This window comes from Ochlerotatus camptorhynchus, unplaced genomic scaffold (assembly GCF_037179485.1).
Source record: "Ochlerotatus camptorhynchus isolate MF236.1 unplaced genomic scaffold, CSIRO-AGI_Acam_v1.1 ptg000244l, whole genome shotgun sequence".
NCBI classification, from domain to species: Eukaryota; Metazoa; Arthropoda; class Insecta; order Diptera; family Culicidae; genus Ochlerotatus; species Ochlerotatus camptorhynchus.
In genome coordinates, this window is record NW_027040734.1 from 2060005 (window position 1) to 2079368 (window position 19364).

General features: G+C 36.7%; 1 protein-coding gene across 3 annotated transcripts in view; it reads left to right on the forward strand.

Annotated features, from left to right (window-relative positions):
• LOC135704624 (probable serine/threonine-protein kinase kinX) overlaps window positions 1–19364 on the forward strand; it is a 220760-nt gene that overhangs the window by 71382 nt on the left and 130014 nt on the right. For 2 of the 3 annotated variants that reach the window (XM_065226091.1, XM_065226093.1), the window contains exon 2: window positions 14475–14704. The gene's annotated coding sequence lies outside the window, so the exon portion shown is untranslated. Of the gene's footprint in view, window positions 1–13872; window positions 14119–14474; window positions 14705–19364 lie in introns of all 3 variants that reach the window. The other variant, XM_065226092.1, reaches the window with a different exon arrangement.

A 19364-nucleotide genomic window follows, 5' to 3' on the forward strand; every position in this document is an offset into this window, starting at 1 on the left:
AGATATAAAAGAGCGCTGCTGTATGGCATTAGCTAATTTTGGCTTCGGACGGCGTGGTAAACAGCAATAGCAGCAGTAGGAAAGTGGTGGCTAGTCCACTCCTTCACAACTAACAAGCAACAATTGACTGGTCGTGGCAAAGGAGGAAAATGTCTAGTAAAAGAGGCGCCAAACGTCATCGCAAAGTTCTTCGAGATAACCGCCATCGGTCGTCTGGCTCGCCGTGGTGGTGTCAAACGCATCTCCGGTCTGATCTACGAGGTGTGCTGAAGGTGTTCCTGGAAAATGAGGTCCGTGATGATGTCACCTACACTAAACACGCCAAGCGTAAGTGGCCATGGATGTCCTCTTCAATAAAACGGCCCTTTTCAGGGCCATCAAGCTTACATCAGTAAAGAGTTGGAATAGAATTTATCTGTGCTTGTTTGTCCATATTCAGAACCATAAGCCCCCAACGACCACACGAAATGCTCTCCAGAGTTGTAGTCTTGTAACCAAACTTGGAAGCAGGGGTGCAAGTGATTTTGATTCATTCTCTTAATCAACTTTCTCTTTGAAAAAGATTACTACAAATTTGGTACGCCTACAATTCAAAAACGGAAAGAGTTGAGATAATAGATAATTGATCAATTACAAGAACTAAATGCTCTTCACATTTATTCCGTCCACTAGCGGTCCTACGTCAAGCTTCCGTTCGTGCTCCTAGGCACAGACCCTTCTACTTTTTTCATATATCCGTGTCCCAGCCTATTGGCTACACATTGAGCTTTCGTTATTTCTGGGTGTGTGTCTGTCTTCTCTTCTTGGCTGCTTGCGCAGGGTGAAAGACAAGCAAACTTTGTGTAATAGAATAAAAAAAATATTTAATTTTTTAAATATTAAAAAAAAATATTTCAAACTTCGGCTTGGAGGAATATGCTAAAAACTTAGGAGGCATTAAAAATTCCATCCGCAAAAAAAAATACAAAATTGATTGTATTTTCCGGTGAGTAGATGGGTGGAGTCGAACCTTTTGCAAATCCATTTAAAACTGAAGAAATAAATAAAATTATATTATCTAATTCATATAAGGGTCTTACAAACAATTATTCATAATGAGCTTCTAAAACGAATAAATTTAAGTGATTGTCTTTTGTTATGTACGTCCGTATCATTAACGTTATTCCTTACCAAACTTAATGCCTCAAGAAACATATGAGTCCATAAGTTTGTATGTTCTATTATTTAGTTTTACAGTTATGGGCATAGTGACAATGACACTCAAATACCATGAAGAACTCTGGAAAATTTAATGATCATATAAGTAAAGTGGTTGTTAATCAGAATTTTCTAAAATGTCAGCTAAAATTGAGTTCTGACGAATGGTCGTCGGTTAGTTGTCGCAAGAAATTGAAAATTTAGTTAAATTGAACAATGTATATCACATTTAGCTTGAATGCATTTAAGGCCTCCGACAGACGTACAAAGTACGCCGCTGTACTCTTTTAAGCTTGTGCCTCAAATTATACATTTTGCAGTACTAGCTGCGTATAATTAGTACGCTCTTACCATAGAGGTAACTCTAAGACCAGAAGGTCCCGAAGAAACGTGCTCAACTTTTTGGCTCAGCTCTGGTAATCTCTTTGGTCCCAAGCTAATCGATGCACCCCTCGAAACACAAGAACATCCACGAACCCCTCATTTTATCTGTCAAACTTTCAAAGCAAATCAAAACAAACATAGCGTAGTACTAGCATTTCAACTAGAATGCTTGGGACCAATAGGCTAGCCAAGTAGTGAGCCAATTTAAAATCGTTAGTTTCAACCGATTGCTCTTCCTCGCTGCAAAACCATTCTTCTTTGTTCATCATCGACGATAATACCAATAGCATCGAAAACACCGAAAGTGATCAATTCTCATTTGTTCCAATAAATTCGATGACAATCATATAATTTCGTTTCACAAATCATATGTTTAAGCTTTTGGTTCTGTACTGCTCAAATACATACGCAATACCAAATAAAAAAAAAAGTTTATGTATTGTGCATACTACTGAGAATCTAAACGTTCATTACTTGCTGGCATAATTGGAGTTCCTATGTCGCAAATCCGGATAACTTTGGGATTTTGGCGTAATTGCTTTTGTAATCAAACACGTCAATCGCTGATTGCTCGCGAATAAAAGCTCAATCTCGTAAACAAACTATACCGAATCATAGCGGAGTAATTCCTCTACCTGTTTGTGTTGTTAGTTTTTTAGATTGAGCTTCAATTCGCGAGAAATCGGTTTGTTTACAAAATAAATTACGCCCTAATCTCGAAGATCTCCGAAAATGTCAATTTTTACGTTGGACGTTGCGTGTTGCGTTTTGGTTGGCACGCGACAATAAGATGAATTTTAAAATTTTATTTTATTAACTGTACATCATTTCCAAATTCGCCCTTTTCAGATAACACTTTTGAAATTTGTGAGCTTGACAGAACCACGAGCACCAAATTGTCGAGGTAGGTACACTGGCAATATACTGGAGCTGTCATGTTGCCTCCGAGTTGGGAGCCACCCTAGAGTTACGATTTTGTATTGATCTGAAATCGTTAAAAATGTTTAATGATATTAAAAACAAATTTAGTAAACGACCCAGAAAAGGCAGCCCTAAGTATGCACCTTTAGAATTGATAAAAACAATCCATAAAACATAGAGAAACGTTCAAATAAAAACATCCAAATAATCCATAAAACATCTGAGAAAATCCTTAAAAAAGTGTGGATGATCCATAAAAAAATATCAATATTATCAATATTTTATGTGAAATTTAGCAACACAGTTGTAAAAATGTACCGCTAAATTTCTAAAGAATGAGCAATGAAATTGTACGAATTACCCATAAACATATTACAATTGATCCATAAAACATTCAGCAATGAACCTTAAACTAAAGAAAGCGATCCATAAAAAATCAAGTTTGCACACTTAAAAATATAGGCATGATCCATAAATTAAACGTATATTATTCATGTTTAGGACACTATTTTTTTTTTAAATTTTGATCCATAAACCTTGAAAAATTGCTCCACTGTTTATCTACTTAGATTTACTGTCCTGCTCGTATAATTTAGGTAGAGGTTTATGGATCAAAATTAATAATATAGTGTCCAAAACGTGAATAATATACGTCTAATTTATGGATCATGACTGTTTGGAATATCGGGATAACCCTGTACCGCCAAACCCAGCGACAACCATGTGGGAGATTCGGAGAGCTACGGTAACGGTCGGTGTCAGAAATGACAGACGTCATGTTTGGTTCAACGGAACTGTGAGTTTATCCCAACCATCTTGAACACGTTTTAAAGCTTAATTAAGTAAATTGCCTAAATTTGTTACTATAACTATCGTTTTATTCAATTTTAGTGATTTGTAGTGAACTAGCTACTCAAGTAGATAAGTTGAAGGAGGAGTTCGTGAAAATATTGAATTTAATAACTCTAAATTTGCTTAATCTAGATACTCCAATTTGATTCTAAAATTTGGTAACCTAAACGCTTTATACTTGATTTACCCTAAGTAACTAGTAAGTAGCTCATTTTACATCGTTTGCGTTCTTCACTATAATAATAATTGAATCCCTAAATCCTTAATCTAGTCAAATTTTTGTTGAAAGAGTGACGGAAGATAACTCTAGGTTTGAAAATTTTTCCGCACAGCCCCCCATCGCTTTTCATGGAGGAATTTCTCTTCCTCCAGCGCTTTCTCCTTTGCACTTTTCTCCTGCTGCAACTGGTCTAGGGATTCCTCCAGGCTGACCTCATTGGTACTTCCTTTTCCAGATTTGGATGCGGCATCACTCCTCGCACTATTCTTTCTGCTAGTTGGTTTCTTTGGGACAGACTTCTTGGTTCCTTTCGGCACCTTCAGCATATATGTGCACTTTGAACACGTCTACGGAACCTCCTTTATAGCTGCTGTCTTACCAGCACAACTATAAAGGGTCCAGAAATCACAGACATCACACTGGACCATATCATCTACGTGGTCATGGCCTTCACAAAGCGTACAGTTTCGATCGCTGTTCTATTCTTCACTCAACGGTGGTGTTGATTCCTCTGACATTTTGATGTTATATCCGACGTTGTTCTTCAAGAATGTTCGGATTAATGAAAGCTAATTCCTCATAGCAGTCTCGTTTTGGACAGCTTGAAGCTGAAATAGGTTTAGACTTTATATTAGTTTAATAAAACTTATTTCAGCTTCAAGCTGTCTCAAACGAGACTGCTCTAAGGAACTTCCCAAGTAACAAATCTAGAGCTGCTTGGCTATATTCCAAATTTATAAAGGTTTTATTGCAGCTGCAACCATTACCTACAGCTTTATGACGGTCATATACAATGCAAGTCATGAAACATTCTTATAGCTATCTACACAACCCCTATAAAGCTAAATAAAAAAACCAACTGATGCTTATGCTATTTTCACTTATGAAAGGTTTTATGATTGCTTTGAAGTATACAAAAAAGTAATATAAATTGCCCTTATAAAACCAAAAAATTAATCCTTTCGTTGCTTTATAAATAAGCGCAATAAAACTAGTTGGCCATGAAACAGTTATTTTAAAACAATTATAAGCATTCAGTTGCGACTTGTCAGAAATGTAAATAGGTGGTTTATTTTTACAACATAGAAAAGAATCAAAACTTTCCGGTACTTCCAAGCGGAGCGCAAAGAAAATCAACAAAATTGTTAGCATGAGCATGAAAACATTTCGTGTATACGTCTCGCTCGCATATATATGGGGTGACACGGTCGAATCTTGGTCGAAATGGTGACAGTCCTAGGGCAAAAAGGTTGAAATCACGCATAACTTTTCATAAAGGTTAATGTACCATTAAAAATTTTTCTAAATGTTTGTAAAATTCATCGGTTGCACCCGTAGAATAGGAATATACATTTGCCCTCAAATAAAAAAATGAATTCAAGCTGAACATTGCATTAGGTTCTAAGTAATATTGACAGATTCGCTTCGTCAACTTTCTCTTTGCATCCCCACGGTATTCCCAGGTATTTTCAGCACATAAATCGATAAAAGAAGCTTTTATCTAGCATCCAATACGACAAACACATCAAGAAACGGTTCTGTGAATAAGTTATCAACGAAAGAGAAAGTTGCGATTTTTTGCGCTTTGGGAGATATTAATGTTCAAATATTGTGTTTTTTTCTCGTTTTTTCAACAATATCTTTGAAATTTGAAGCTTAATCCAGTATGTTTCTTCACAAAAGCTATTTATTTAGTGTATTTGCATAAGAGAATAATAAAACATTATAAAGCTGTAAGCAAAAAAAACCGAAACAGAAAAAAACCATATTTTTGACATTTTTTTCTTTAACTCCATATAACTTGGAACCAGTAGACAGAGGAAATTTAACGTCTTTGAAATAGCTGTTTATTTTGTCAAGATAAACAACTTTGCCCAGAACATCAAGTCTCCAAAACTTCAGAGAAAGAAGTTAGATTGTGGCACCATCTTTGCGGGAGAGTTTTGAACTATTTGTTTATGTCAATAGATGGTCCTTATTATGACGAGAAATTTTGCCGAAGACACCAAGTCGCGGAAATGCTTCGTTTCGGAGTTATTAATTTTGATCCGCTAGGTTGCATTCCTGTGCAACGCCCCATTTTCCGTAAACCCAAGATTCACTGACTCAGCGTAAACGTAAGCATAGAAAAGATTAGCAAATGAATAACCACCACACGCCAAACAGGTGGAAATGTTTTCATTCGGTTATGTAAACAAATAAACATTGAAGGGCAGCGTAACGTTCATAGTGGCGCTCCAAATGGGAACAAATAACAGGGCCATGCAGAGTAGCAAAATTAAATATCAATATAAACAAATGAAGACGCCAGAGTATGTCGCTACGTTCGAACAGGGGACATGACTCATGAAAGAGACTAGAATATATGCTAATGAATTAATGAATGAACACTATGTACTAAGAATTAAGAGGCGGTGACTTAAGAGAGGCGGTTTGGCCCGCTGAGAGCATGAGAGTACACATAGAGAGAGAGAGGAGTTGCATACAAGTTATGGCAAGAATTGTGGCTTGCTAGATACAGGTATGATTGAGAGGAAGGTTCTAGAAATAAAGAGAGTATAAGTAGTAAATGGTTAAGTACATGTGAGAAAAAGGAACCACTGTATCGTTGATTTTTATATGTACATACTGGAGAAAAACTATTGTGTAGAGTTTAAGTAACAAATTCATGTATAAAAGGTTTCGAATAATAAAGAATCGGGGCAGTTGTTCTGATGAGTTTATTATCCGAGGTTTGCTAGGTGCGGACGAGCACAGTTCCAACCTCAGGATAACTGATTCATCAAAGAGCATTTTCCATACAGTAGAAATGGAATTGCACTGTCTTTCATTTTACGGAGAAAGAAAGACCACGCGAGTTGTTGCCCCACGTTGGGCGCTTCATCTGGTGACAGCGGATGCGCAACGGAGTATGGGCGCTTCATCTGGTGACAGCGGAAACTAAACCGCTATTTTCAAGTGTTGGAACGCCAAAATTTCGACTGGCTAAAATCAGTAAGTGTTAAAAAACCAAAAAGTGACTTTTATTGAATTACAAAAAAAGGAAAAAGTGAACTAGTGATTAAAAAAGAGTACAGCACATTGGTGCACATCTGGTCAACTATAAAGATATGGGGACTTCATCTGGGAACTTCATCGCAGACTCAACAAGGAATAACCCTGATCCTGCTCCTGATAGGGTGAGTACACAGTTAAAAAAAAAATTTGGTAAAGTTCTGATACATTACCGTATTATAAATATTTTACGCGTACAATATTATAAATAATATACATTTCGTCTTTGTAAGCAACATTTCTTGCAAGATGCTTAATGCTTAATCAACCCCTTTAAGGGAACGTTAAATTAATTTAAACAAATTTAAAAGGCCAACTCAGTCAAATTTTATTAACAAAGCACTAAACATGAAAAAAAAAATTGTCTTGATTTTACGCTGAAAGCGTTTTTGATCCAATTAAATTCGCGAAAAGGCAAGATAATAGCAATATCGATAATTTAATAAGGGACTGAGAAACAGTCGCATTTTTCTCGTTTGCTTCGAAAAACAAACAAAAAAATGGCAGTTGTTCTGATGAGTTATTATCCGAGGTTTGCTAGGTGCGGACGAGCACAGTTCCAACCTCAGGATAATTGATCCATCAAAGAGCTTTTTCCATACAGTAGAAATGGAATTGCACTGTCTTTCATTTTACGGAGAAAGAAAGACCACGCGAGTTGTTGCTCTACGTTGGGCACTTCAAAACGGGAGTGAAATATGGATGCGCAACGGAGTATGGGCGCTTCATCTGGTCTAGGGGTATGTATATATAAAATTAAGTATTGTTATTTGAAAATGAATTTATGGAATATTATTACAATTGAAAATTGTAAAGAAAAAGTATATATTAAATTTCAATTGGGATTACTAAGGGATTGTACAAAATTTTCAAAACATGCATATATGGAGATGGAAACATAAAAGCGAAGCTTCAGATAAAGTTTCAAGAAAATGAAAACAAAGGTAAAAACAAATATAGTTAATAATAGTAAACAGTATTTTCTAATATAATAAGTGATGAAAACATTTCAAAGAGATACAAAAAAATTTCGACCTATATGTATTGCATCCAGTAATTGAATGATTGAGCTAATAAAACAAATGTATTCATCAAAAAAGAGCAAAATATTTTGCAGTACGATTTTGAATGGATCGAAGAGCTAAGGATTGACATTACAGCACACAATATGGGTTAAATTACTGAAAAACAGTTACAGATTTATACAATAATTTCATTAAAAAAAAAAATTAACACGTTGAAAAATAATACTTATGACAATGATGAAAAAAAAACGATGACAAACAAGATCAAAGTGGACAAGAAGATTGTACCTACAAAGCGCTTTGGACTAACTGTGCACTAGAATCTCACAGCGAGATTGAATACAAAACAATTTTGAACGGAAAATACCGTCAAAACACAGAATTAATATACTGTAAATGATCCCAGAGTCGTGAATGATGTTATGGTTGACAATTTATTAAAGGCCGTTTTATTTTTTACAGACCGTTACAGATGTGGAGATGAACAATTGGACAATGGCATTTGGAATCCAGAATGCACGAGAATTTATGAATGAGTCTAACTGAAATTTAAGTTTACTTACAGATACCCACAGTTTCCACTCAATTAGCGAAGACGAGCACTTGCAGCAATTTGGCCACTTACAAAACATTAATTGAATTGACTGAATAAAAAGTTAAACGTATGGCCAGAGGAACCTGGAACCGAGCATAAATGAATCGATTTACAGATGCGTGCCGTTTTAAACCTCATTAGAAGAAAGAGAGTACTTGCTGCAATTTCATGACGTAGCCACCCAGATGCTTTGATTAATTGGTGAGTTACAACTACAAACCAAAAGAGTTAAACGAAGTAAGAGAAACAGTAGGGTAATAAAATAAAAATACTAGCAAAACATGATGAAAGATATCAGAATAAGAAGTATGACACAAAGGAACAAAATTAAGAGTAAAACAAGAAGTGTAATATCGACAATCAGATAAGAATGTTCAGTTAAAGTAATTAATTGTGAATTTGTTTGCTGCAAATAGATAGTATACTGATTATTTATTGTGTAGATGAAAATATAAATTTGAAAAAAATAAGAACAGCAAGCAACTAACGAAGAATATTATTAATCATATCATGTCAATGATATCAAAGTATGTAAACCAAGTAAAAAATAAAATAATTATAGTTGATTCAAAAGATGAGTTAAAAATAATTTGAATATACCAAATTTATAGTTTAATGAATGTTTTAGAGTGAAATTGATAAAAAAAAATATCCAAAAGAAATTTATTGATGATACAGTGAAATAGGGAAAATCGATTATGAATATCCTTGGATGTACCAGGTGACGAATCTCAGAGACGGTCAACAGCGAAGGAAGAGTCACATTCACAATGGCTAGATGACAATCGAAAGACAAATCATGCGGAAGATTGAAGATTGACGGTGTTGGGTAGGATGATCGGAAAAGTACAAGGAACAGGAAGATGGAATCGAGTGGTTTATCGAGGATAACAGAATTGATCAACACATTATACTGTATAGATGAGATCTTTGGCATAAGCTCATCACACAGCATCTAAAATGACAAACTATTTCAGCAACGGTTTCGCAAACATCATCATAAAACTACAGAACATACAACGTAACGTTGATATGACATAATTAAACATCAAACTCAAAAATGGCAATGAAGCACAATCAAGTACACAACTAACGCATGGTATGGCACAAACAATAAATTGACTAGCTGCATATATAAACACAGATAGAAAACAGTCGTGGATAAAATCCAAAACAAGTTTACATCTTATAACGAAAATCATCGAAGATGTGGAATCATACTACACCATAGAGAAAGTTGAAGTTCTAATAAGCACTAAAAAAGTTTCCAACAGAAACATACATAATGACGAGATGCGATCAGTACAAGACATAGATATGAAAGACGATGAAGAGTAACCTGAATGCGGCAAACAACGAATCATAGATGGCGGGGAATGGCAGATACACCCACACCTGATATTTGATATCAACCAAATGACGAGTCAGGAACAGTTTTCAATTGCATGGATGAACGAGCAGAAACGAAGGAGCTTTTACGAAAGGTACAATTGAGGATCACCCTAAGGTTAGGAGAAATATGGCATGAAGAAAGCACGAAATTTCCAAATGGAAGATTACCAACTCAAGCTTATTGATAATAATTTTTGAAAAATGATTCTCAAGCTCAGTAAGTAAGGGGGGATGCAACAACCCCAAATTCTAACATCAATCCTTATAGTGAATTATTCGTAATGGTTCTATACAATGTTAACATTAAATATCAATTGCAACAAGAATGGTATAACTCAACTAAACGCATAATTAATGTAAGTCATTTTGGCAAATTATGGTTTATTTTCCCGCGCAATCTTTTGTGATCAATCTTTTCTAGATTAATCTCAAGCTCAATAAGTATAGGGGGATGCAACGCCCCATTTTCCGTAAACCCAAGATTCACTGACTCAGCGTAAACGTAAGCATAGAAAAGATTAGCAAATGAATAACCACCACACGCCAAACAGGTGGAAATGTTTTCATTCGGTTATGTAAACAAATAAACATTGAAGGGCAGCGTAACGTTCATAGTGGCGCTCCAAATGGGAACAAATAACAGGGCCATGCAGAGTAGCAAAATTAAATATCAATATAAACAAATGAAGACGCCAGAGTATGTCGCTACGTTCGAACAGGGGACATGACTCATGAAAGAGACTAGAATATATGCTAATGAATTAATGAATGAACACTATGTACTAAGAATTAAGAGGCGGTGACTTAAGAGAGGCGGTTTGGCCCGCTGAGAGCATGAGAGTACACATAGAGAGAGAGAGGAGTTGCATACAAGTTATGGCAAGAATTGTGGCTTGCTAGATACAGGTATGATTGAGAGGAAGGTTCTAGAAATAAAGAGAGTATAAGTAGTAAATGGTTAAGTACATGTGAGAAAAAGGAACCACTGTATCGTTGATTTTTATATGTACATACTGGAGAAAAACTATTGTGTAGAGTTTAAGTAACAAATTCATGTATAAAAGGTTTCGAATAATAAAGAATCGGGGCAGTTGTTCTGATGAGTTTATTATCCGAGGTTTGCTAGGTGCGGACGAGCACAGTTCCAACCTCAGGATAACTGATTCATCAAAGAGCATTTTCCATACAGTAGAAATGGAATTGCACTGTCTTTCATTTTACGGAGAAAGAAAGACCACGCGAGTTGTTGCCCCACGTTGGGCGCTTCATCTGGTGACAGCGGATGCGCAACGGAGTATGGGCGCTTCACCTGACCCAGTGTGCAATGTAAGCATTAGACATTTTAAGAAATTGCGCTTGGTGTTTTTCTTGCCTGCTGTCCTCTGTCGCCATATTGTCATTATGAAAATGCCATTAGCCTTGGAATAAAATCCAAGAAATTTCAATAAAATAATGGCTAAATAAGAGATCCGAAATGATTTCCAGTGTGCATTGGTATGAATTTATGTACTGAGATCAATTTTCTGTAAAATTAAGGTAATTCCATCAAATTCATTTGATTTCTGAAACAATCTTGTTTGTTAACTTGAATTATTTTGGAGGCGCATTTATTTAACGCTCATATTATCTCAATATACACGATAACATTTCAAGCGCATATGTTTTGGAACTTCTAAAAAGTCATATATTTTCTTTAAAATTTTCACTAATGTCGCCATGAAACAAAATTGATGGCATGGTGATCTTGACACCAACACTCAAACCTATTTTTACCGCTAAAGATTTCCATTTGGAAAAAAAAGTTTCAGCAGAACAGAACAACAACAAGCTAATTTATGGCGGTTGCTTTGAAGCCAATACAAATTAAATTGGCTTTATAACTGATTTTCACAAAAGCGTAATAAAACTGCTTGGATACAATATTACTCTTATAGAGGCTATGAGAACCTTTTATAGAGTATGAGGCTTCCTGACAAAAGGTTTTAAGACAGCTTTATTGTGATTCTCAAACATGCTTTATAAACCTTATCAAGAGTGGTCCACTAAGCTGTATGACGATCTTATAGCGGTTATCAAAAGGTTGTGCTGGAGCTATTAATTTTATTGGCGGTTTTATGAAATTGATCTCAATAACCACTAATAGAGTGCAATAAAACAAGAAATGCTACTTGGGATTGCTTTCATTAATCCGAACATGGCTATAATTTTAGGTGCGCAAACTTGTTTTTCTATGGATCACTTTCTTTAGTTTAAGGTTAACTGCTGAGTCTGTTATGGATCAATTGCAATATGTTTATGGGTAATTCATACAATTTCAATGCTCATTCTTTAGAAATTTAGCGGTACATTTTTACAATTGTGTTGCTAAATTTCACATAAAATATTGATAATATTGATATTTTTTCTGGATCATCCACACTTTTTTAGGGATTTTCTCCGATGTTTTATGGATCATTTGGATGTTTTTTATGGAACGTTTTCCAATATTTTATGGATCATTTATTGGTTTTTTATATTCAAAAATATGTTTGCCCCCAGAAAGAGCTGCCAATATTATTTTCAACTTTACATAGTAAAAAAATAGAACCACCCTAACATATTACGTTTTTTCCAAATTTTGAAAATCTCTGGTCACATGTTCCTTCGGAAGGGAAGTAAAGCCGTTGGTCCCCACCCATGTGTGTTTGAATGGGTGCGATATCCTACGCAGGTGTGGAAGCTGCCTTCCTGCACATTCGATTGCGTAAATGGATGGCAATCGATGTCCTTCGGTGATTGGCACTAGATTGCGGAACAGAAGCCGACGTCAAATAAAGGATAGAAGAAGAACTGCCGCAGGAGCTTGTGTTTTGTGTAGGAATAGGGATTTGAGCGGAGTTCTCTCTGTTTATACTTTTTAGTATGACTATGATTGCCCTGAAAAGAACCTTTTGATATGAATTTTAGCTGGGACATGTTCAGAAATTTTACTCTTTTGGAAAATGTTGGTGACCGGAGGCGAATGCCACTTCGATTTGTTTCGTATACTAGTTACTTTCTGATGACTGTATTGAGGAAGCAGCATATGCATGTACGTAATTGGTGATTTAGTTAGTTATTTCGACGCTTTTGAACAATGCTTAATATTTAGCAATAGTTTCTTATAATGAGAGAGAGAAAGATTAGTTATTTTCATTTAATTCCACTACCTTATTTGCGTATCCTTGACAGATAGGCGTATTTCGTCTACAATGTGCAGACTTCTTCAGTGTCTTGTACTAATACTCGACTAAGACGCCCACATTCATCAGGAAAAGTTTCTTGTTAAAAAGCATTGCTATCGATGCGTAGAAATATTTCTGATCGATTGGTGGTAAAGTTATTGAAATTGGTTAAGGGACATCTGAGATATTAACGTTCAATATCTTTCATTATTTCGTTACATGTTCCATTTTTTCGTTTTCACAAAGTGTACCCCCATGAAGAATTCACAGACGTAGTCCTACGTCAAAATTACATAAAACCAGTTTTTGTATAGAGTCGCCCCACTGTGCAATATGGCTTAGAAGTATCTCAAAAGATTTACCTTTTGGGATCTTCTAATCAGTATTGATTAAAATTTCTAAATTTAGCCTGTAATTTTCATGTTAAGCTAAGTAGAAAATCTGTGAGCAATTTTGAAGCCTCCTGACAATCGTCCACACAACTTTTAGAAATTATCAAATTTGTATGAACCATAGCCACTGGTTGTCCATGTAAAACAATATTTACAATGAGAAAACTGAAATAATTTACATTTATTTTTTTATAATTTTAATTATTGACATTTTTAGCACTTGGCGAAATGTTTTACAGTGAAGAAAAAGAGTGAACGCTTTTACTTTAATATCAGCACATAAGCTTATTAACAGGTACGCGTGCATCGCCATTCAATTAATTCCTAAATGCTCACAGAAGAGATGTTTGAGTGGATTAATCAGTTGTTTTCGAACTCGTCTTGCTACCCAAATGAACGATACTGCACATGCAGCACTCAATGATTATTGGCATCCAGGCACTCTCCTCAAGCAAATACCAGGCCGAACGAAAGCATCGCGCATTACAGTCGCTTTGTTTTATTCCTACTCGCTTTAAACCGAAGTAATGAGTAAAGCTACTCGTATGGAGTTGAATTTGTTGTTTTTAAATCCATCAGTATATAGCCAATTCGCGGTTTTAAAATGCGTCTTCTTTTCTCTTTTCTCTCTTTGCAGTTGCAGTTTGCAGTTTTGTGTGATGCAGTCCGTCCGTCAGCCACCAGCCGTACCCTCGTTGGGTGCATTTGACTGTGGATTTCGAAGGAAATTAAACTGAAGTATTTAAATTGATCACCTCAAAGACGTTGCCGTCCGTCCGAAAGAGAGAGAGAGAGAGAGAGAGAAACACCAGCGCAGAAGAAACGAAAAAAGAAGAAAACCGTTCAAGGAAAGCAACGAAGAAGAAAAATCACATCGAGTGAAGTAACATCGAGCGCAAATTGTTTCAATTGATGAAAATCAACCAGCCGCGGGTGCTGCGCCCTGCGAGAGAGTGATCGTCATCGGTTCGGTTCCCGAGCTCGCGCGGTTTACCCTCTTGGAGTTTTCTCTTCCCCCCTCCCCAAACGGCCCGGCCACGGCCCCGGTACTGGCCCCGTGAAGCCAAGAGCCATAAGTGTTGTTTTTTTTTATTGTTTTTGTTTCTGTGCATTTGTGTTCGTGAATGCAATTCGATCCAAGCGCGAGGGGTTTGGGGCTTTTGGGGTGGTTGTTGTGTTTGGTTTTCATTTTCCATTTGTTTCTTTCGACGCCCTACAATCCTGCACCGCGCATAATAGTCTATTAGCCAGCTCCAGTCAAGTGTGAATATAGCGAGTGAATTTTAATTTGAAGAAATACATAACTTTTAGAAAACTGGATTTGAGCCGATAATTGCTCGGCGCGTTCATATAATCTAGCGGCGGCTATATCGCTGGCCGAGAAACCCAGCCCAAGCTGCTGCTGCCAAGTGCTGTTAAACTAAACGGAGAACCTTTTCTACGGCTGTCGCAAGATTAGAGCAGTAACGGTAAGTTGAAATCGGTTGCCTTTATATGCTTTATAGGTGTGGCAGAGCGAAGGTTGCTTCTGAGATGTAGAGTGCATTTCCGGTAGCGGTGTTCTCACACTCAGGCACCCATGGTTTTAAAAGACAAGAGGTCGGAGGTGTGGATTGTTAATGAGTAGGTTGTTTTGAAATATTGTTAGTATTTGAACTGGTTGGTACCGTTATGGCTCGTTATGGCTGCGATGGAAACATGTTTGTAACGCTGAAGGAACGTAACGTATTCTTAATCAATCCCCTTTCATTGAGATAAACTCAGTTACAATTCATTAGAAGATGGAAATTTAAGGCATTTTGAAAGGCGAAAGTGGTTTACTTAATTTAATATTGAAGATGTACAAAATGTAATGAACATTTCACTGGAATCCTGTTTTATGATCTAATCAAACAAAATTAATTTCAATATTAGAACTAGAATACAGCGACTCCTTCATGACACTCTTTTTGTGTGTTAATAACCACATACAGAACCATACTAATAATAAATACCATTTCTTGGCATGTGATTTTTCAAAAAATCACTTCTCCACCTTTTTAAATTTCGATTAGTCCCTGAAGAATTGGTTAACTACCCGCACAAAGTCTGAGATCAACTAAATTTGATGTTGTGGTGTTGCATTTCCAGGTGAAATGTGCCAGAAAAAGTCAAAATCTGTCACGACTCTATCCGATTTCAAGACTAATTTTTATGTGTTATCACATATGAACTTTTCAAAAAATAATAACTCTAAAACCGTTTATTGTATTGAAATTGTGTCTGAGAAAAAGATGTTGAAAATTGATAGGAGTTTAGTACACAATAAAAAAAACATGTTCAATTTTTGAAAAAAATAAAATAAAAATATAAATTTTTCACCATTACACAAATTATAACGGTTAATACAAGATGGAGCAATTTCAAATAAATAAGTTCCTGGAAGAAAAACTTCGCATGGTAGTTTTGAGGCAAAAACATGAGACTTAATATTTTAAAAAATCTCAAAAACGGAAAAAAAACGTCTTCCTGGATTTATTATATGTTAAGTAAGAAAGTATGAGCTTTCCAACAAATATAACCACTAGGGTTTCTTTGGTCTCAAAACTGTGAAATCCATGAAAAAAAAGGTAATGTTTTGTTAAGTATATTAAATCTCAATTGATCTTTAGCTTCATAGATAGCCCCGTTTGAATGCCATTCATTTGCTGAAAAATATCAAAAATCGCTCCTGTAGTTCAAATGTTATGTATTTTCGAAATTGGATATACAGCACTGCCGTATTAACGTTAGGGCGATTATGAGGTACAGCCAGGGCCCCCAAAATGGAGGGGAGCCCCCGGCTCAGAGACATCCATCATATCCTTCTAATATGAAATTAATCGCTGGTTAGTTTTGTATTTATTTAGTGTTCAATACTTGCTTTGAAAACATTAAATAATCAAGCATATAAGTTGATAACATGAAAAGAAAAATAAAAACTCTCGCACTCACTTAGAAATACCTAATCTTACACGTGACGGAATCCATCTTTGACATAAATGATGAGACGTAAACAATCATATCATGTAAAATTAAGTGCTCCGAAACTGAAAAGATCGAAAGTGCGATTGATTGAGCTGAATTTCGCGTTTATTATGACTCAATTTTATGTCAAAATTGACGCTCGTATATGTCAGTCTCACAGCACCTTAATCTACATCAATTTATCTAAATGTACATATAGTGTCAGATTACAGAAGAATATTATAATATTTCTACACCTCTACGGTTTTCGACAAAGTTGTTCGGTTTACAAATCACCAAGGGGTAAGTCACAGAGCACATTGTGCGAAATAAGATTGGGCACAGCTTAGGCACATCCATCGGCACACCTTTGGCCCAATCTCGTAGGCATTGGATTGTTGTAAACAAAATGGGAGCACTGTTGGATAACTGTCATTGCAGTTGTTCACAACAATACGTGCTGTTTGACTGACTGAGGAACTTCGACCAGCAGTTAACTTATAAATCTAAATAAGAAATGTCGGTTCTAGAGTGGGCTGAAGAGAAAGGGGCAGTTAATTAGACCCCATTATACCCATAATTCAAATAATGCTGCAACTCACACAAAACAAACAACATAAGTCTCTACATCATCCTCTATAGTCGGTCTCCAACAATGTTCCCCACCGTTTCCAACGCTTTTCGGCCGCTGATAGACCGTTGCTTTTTACATCACCAAAGGTTAGCTTTTCTGGTCTGCCTTTGAGGGCATTATAAAACCCTAAAACACATCCTATGAACGCAAAACACCAAAATTTCGCACACCCGCCACTTCTAGAGTCATCCTCAATGCGATTTATCCTTGCGATTTCAAACCAAAACATTCAAGGTGTCAGAAAAACCGGGTTGCCGGGATGGATATTTTACAAACAACCTATGACCGGCACCGGTGTGCGAAATGACCTACCCCTTGCAAATCTCCAACTTTTTAGGGTTTCTTGTTCCCACCGCCTTAAACAAACTTGATTTATATTATTAATAGAGCGTCCTAGGGAGAGAGTTTCTTGGATATAGTTGTGAATTTCATAATATTGAGAAAGGCATCAAGGATCTTTGATTAACAAGAAGTAAGCCTGAATTTAACGTATGTAGGTGAAAGTCTAGGATTCCGATACTTTCTTGCTGGGATAGGATGGAGCAATCCATTTCTTACATACAGATCTTGAATCATAAATTTCTTACGTTGGTGATGATTGTGATCTGCATTGAACTGTAATGTTTACGTTCGGTGAATGTTTGAACTAAGTGTGTGTGTTTTTTTCCAATGCACTATGATCACAAAATTATCTCATTTGTTTTTAGCGGTGTTCGGAAAATCATTCTCAAATTGGGGGCGACCTCGGCGTAGTGGTTAACATCCATACCTCTCACGCCAAAGTCACGAGTTCAAATCTCACCCCCGGACAAGTCACGAATGACCCAAGAGTGTTAAAGTGACTATAATAATTAAAAAATAAAAATAAATTCTCAAATCTCATTCATTGAATCTCTCTGCGAAAATAAACTTGCGTGCGAATGCGGCAAATTCACGCTTGAGATTTTTATGGATATTCACACACTGACACTCATAACGCCGAAAAATCATTTCAGCTCAATTTTTCAATTTTTAAACCTGAATCGGTGATTTTTGTGACACTGGTTTTTAGTAAGCCAAAACTGGAAACTAGAAGAAGATTAGTTCTACAAACTGATTATTCCATGTGCAATGAACCCAAGTAGCATTGCAAGTTTGAAAATTGCAAAATTGGTTTTCCCAAATGTGTAAATAATCCTCAGGATATTTATTTCAATGATCAAATGCTCAATATACCGTATGCGTGATAATGTTTGCACCATTGAGCAATGTCAAAATTAAAAAAATTCTCAGAAATTTCGTCAATGGTCAATGTTTGTCTGAGGCTTGCTGTACTTGGGTGGCGTTTAGATCAGCCTTCATGACGCGCCATATTGAGTAACCCAGCGGATTAATATCGGGGCTGTATGGCGGCCACATATCCTTCGCCCGGAACGGAACATGTTCCTGCAACTACTTCTGAGAGCGGTTCGAGGTGTGGCACGGAGTCCCATCTTGTTGGAATACAACATTTGGCTTCGGACCGTATTGTTCTTTGATCCACGGAAGAACATTCTTACTTAAAATCCCGATTTAGACCTCCGTGTTGACCTTGCGCCTTCTGGAATGAACATCGGGTCCATTTTTTGCCATCGGAAGCCACCAATCTAAACACCATAACGCTAGCAGGATGCTATCTGATCACGTTCTTGTGCTCGTCGGCCACGTCTTTTACCGGAAGAGAACTAATATACCGGTCGGTTCTGGAATTTGATACGGAATCGAGGGTAAACATGCTCTTGTCGGTGAACAAAATTACCGGATTTTTTCGCTTAAGGAAGTTCAAGATTTTCTTGCATTGTTCGACTCGTAGCTCCCGGAAGCGGTTGGTAATCATGTGAGTTTTTTTTTCCGTGCCCTCGACTTCACCCCACAATCTTCCTTTACGATCTTCCGTGCCGTAAAGTCACTGATCCCGTGTTCCTTTGCCATTTTCCTTATTGAACGCACTGGATTAACCCGAATCTTCCTTTTGATAGCAGCGATAACGCTCGGAACCCGAGCTGACCTCGGACGACCTGTGGCCACCTTCGCGGATAGTTGTCCTTTCTTTTCTCGGTCTAAAACCCTTTTGACGGTCCACCGGGACACTCCCACGGCGATTGAAATGTCTTTTTGCGACATTTCCGCGTGGGACAAATAACGAATACGCTGCCACTTCGTCATGGTGCAACTGTCAAACTAAGTAAATCATTTTCTTTTATACACAGCCTACTACGGTATGAGCTATAGGTTACGTGCATTGACTTCTTGCCGCAAGATTTCACCAATACAACGTTGCTAGTGTAGCCGTGTAAAATCGATTTGTTTATTATTTTCAACCACGAAATCAGCTGTCAAAGTGTTCGACTTGACAGCGGTTTGTTTTTTATTTTCAACCAGTAAAATTCTTGTATTAGTGAAACTGCTCACTAATACTAAAGGTGGTAAAGGGTGATACGGTCAAAATTTGGTCAAGGGAAAACGCGTGTAAATCGGTGAAATCGTTTATT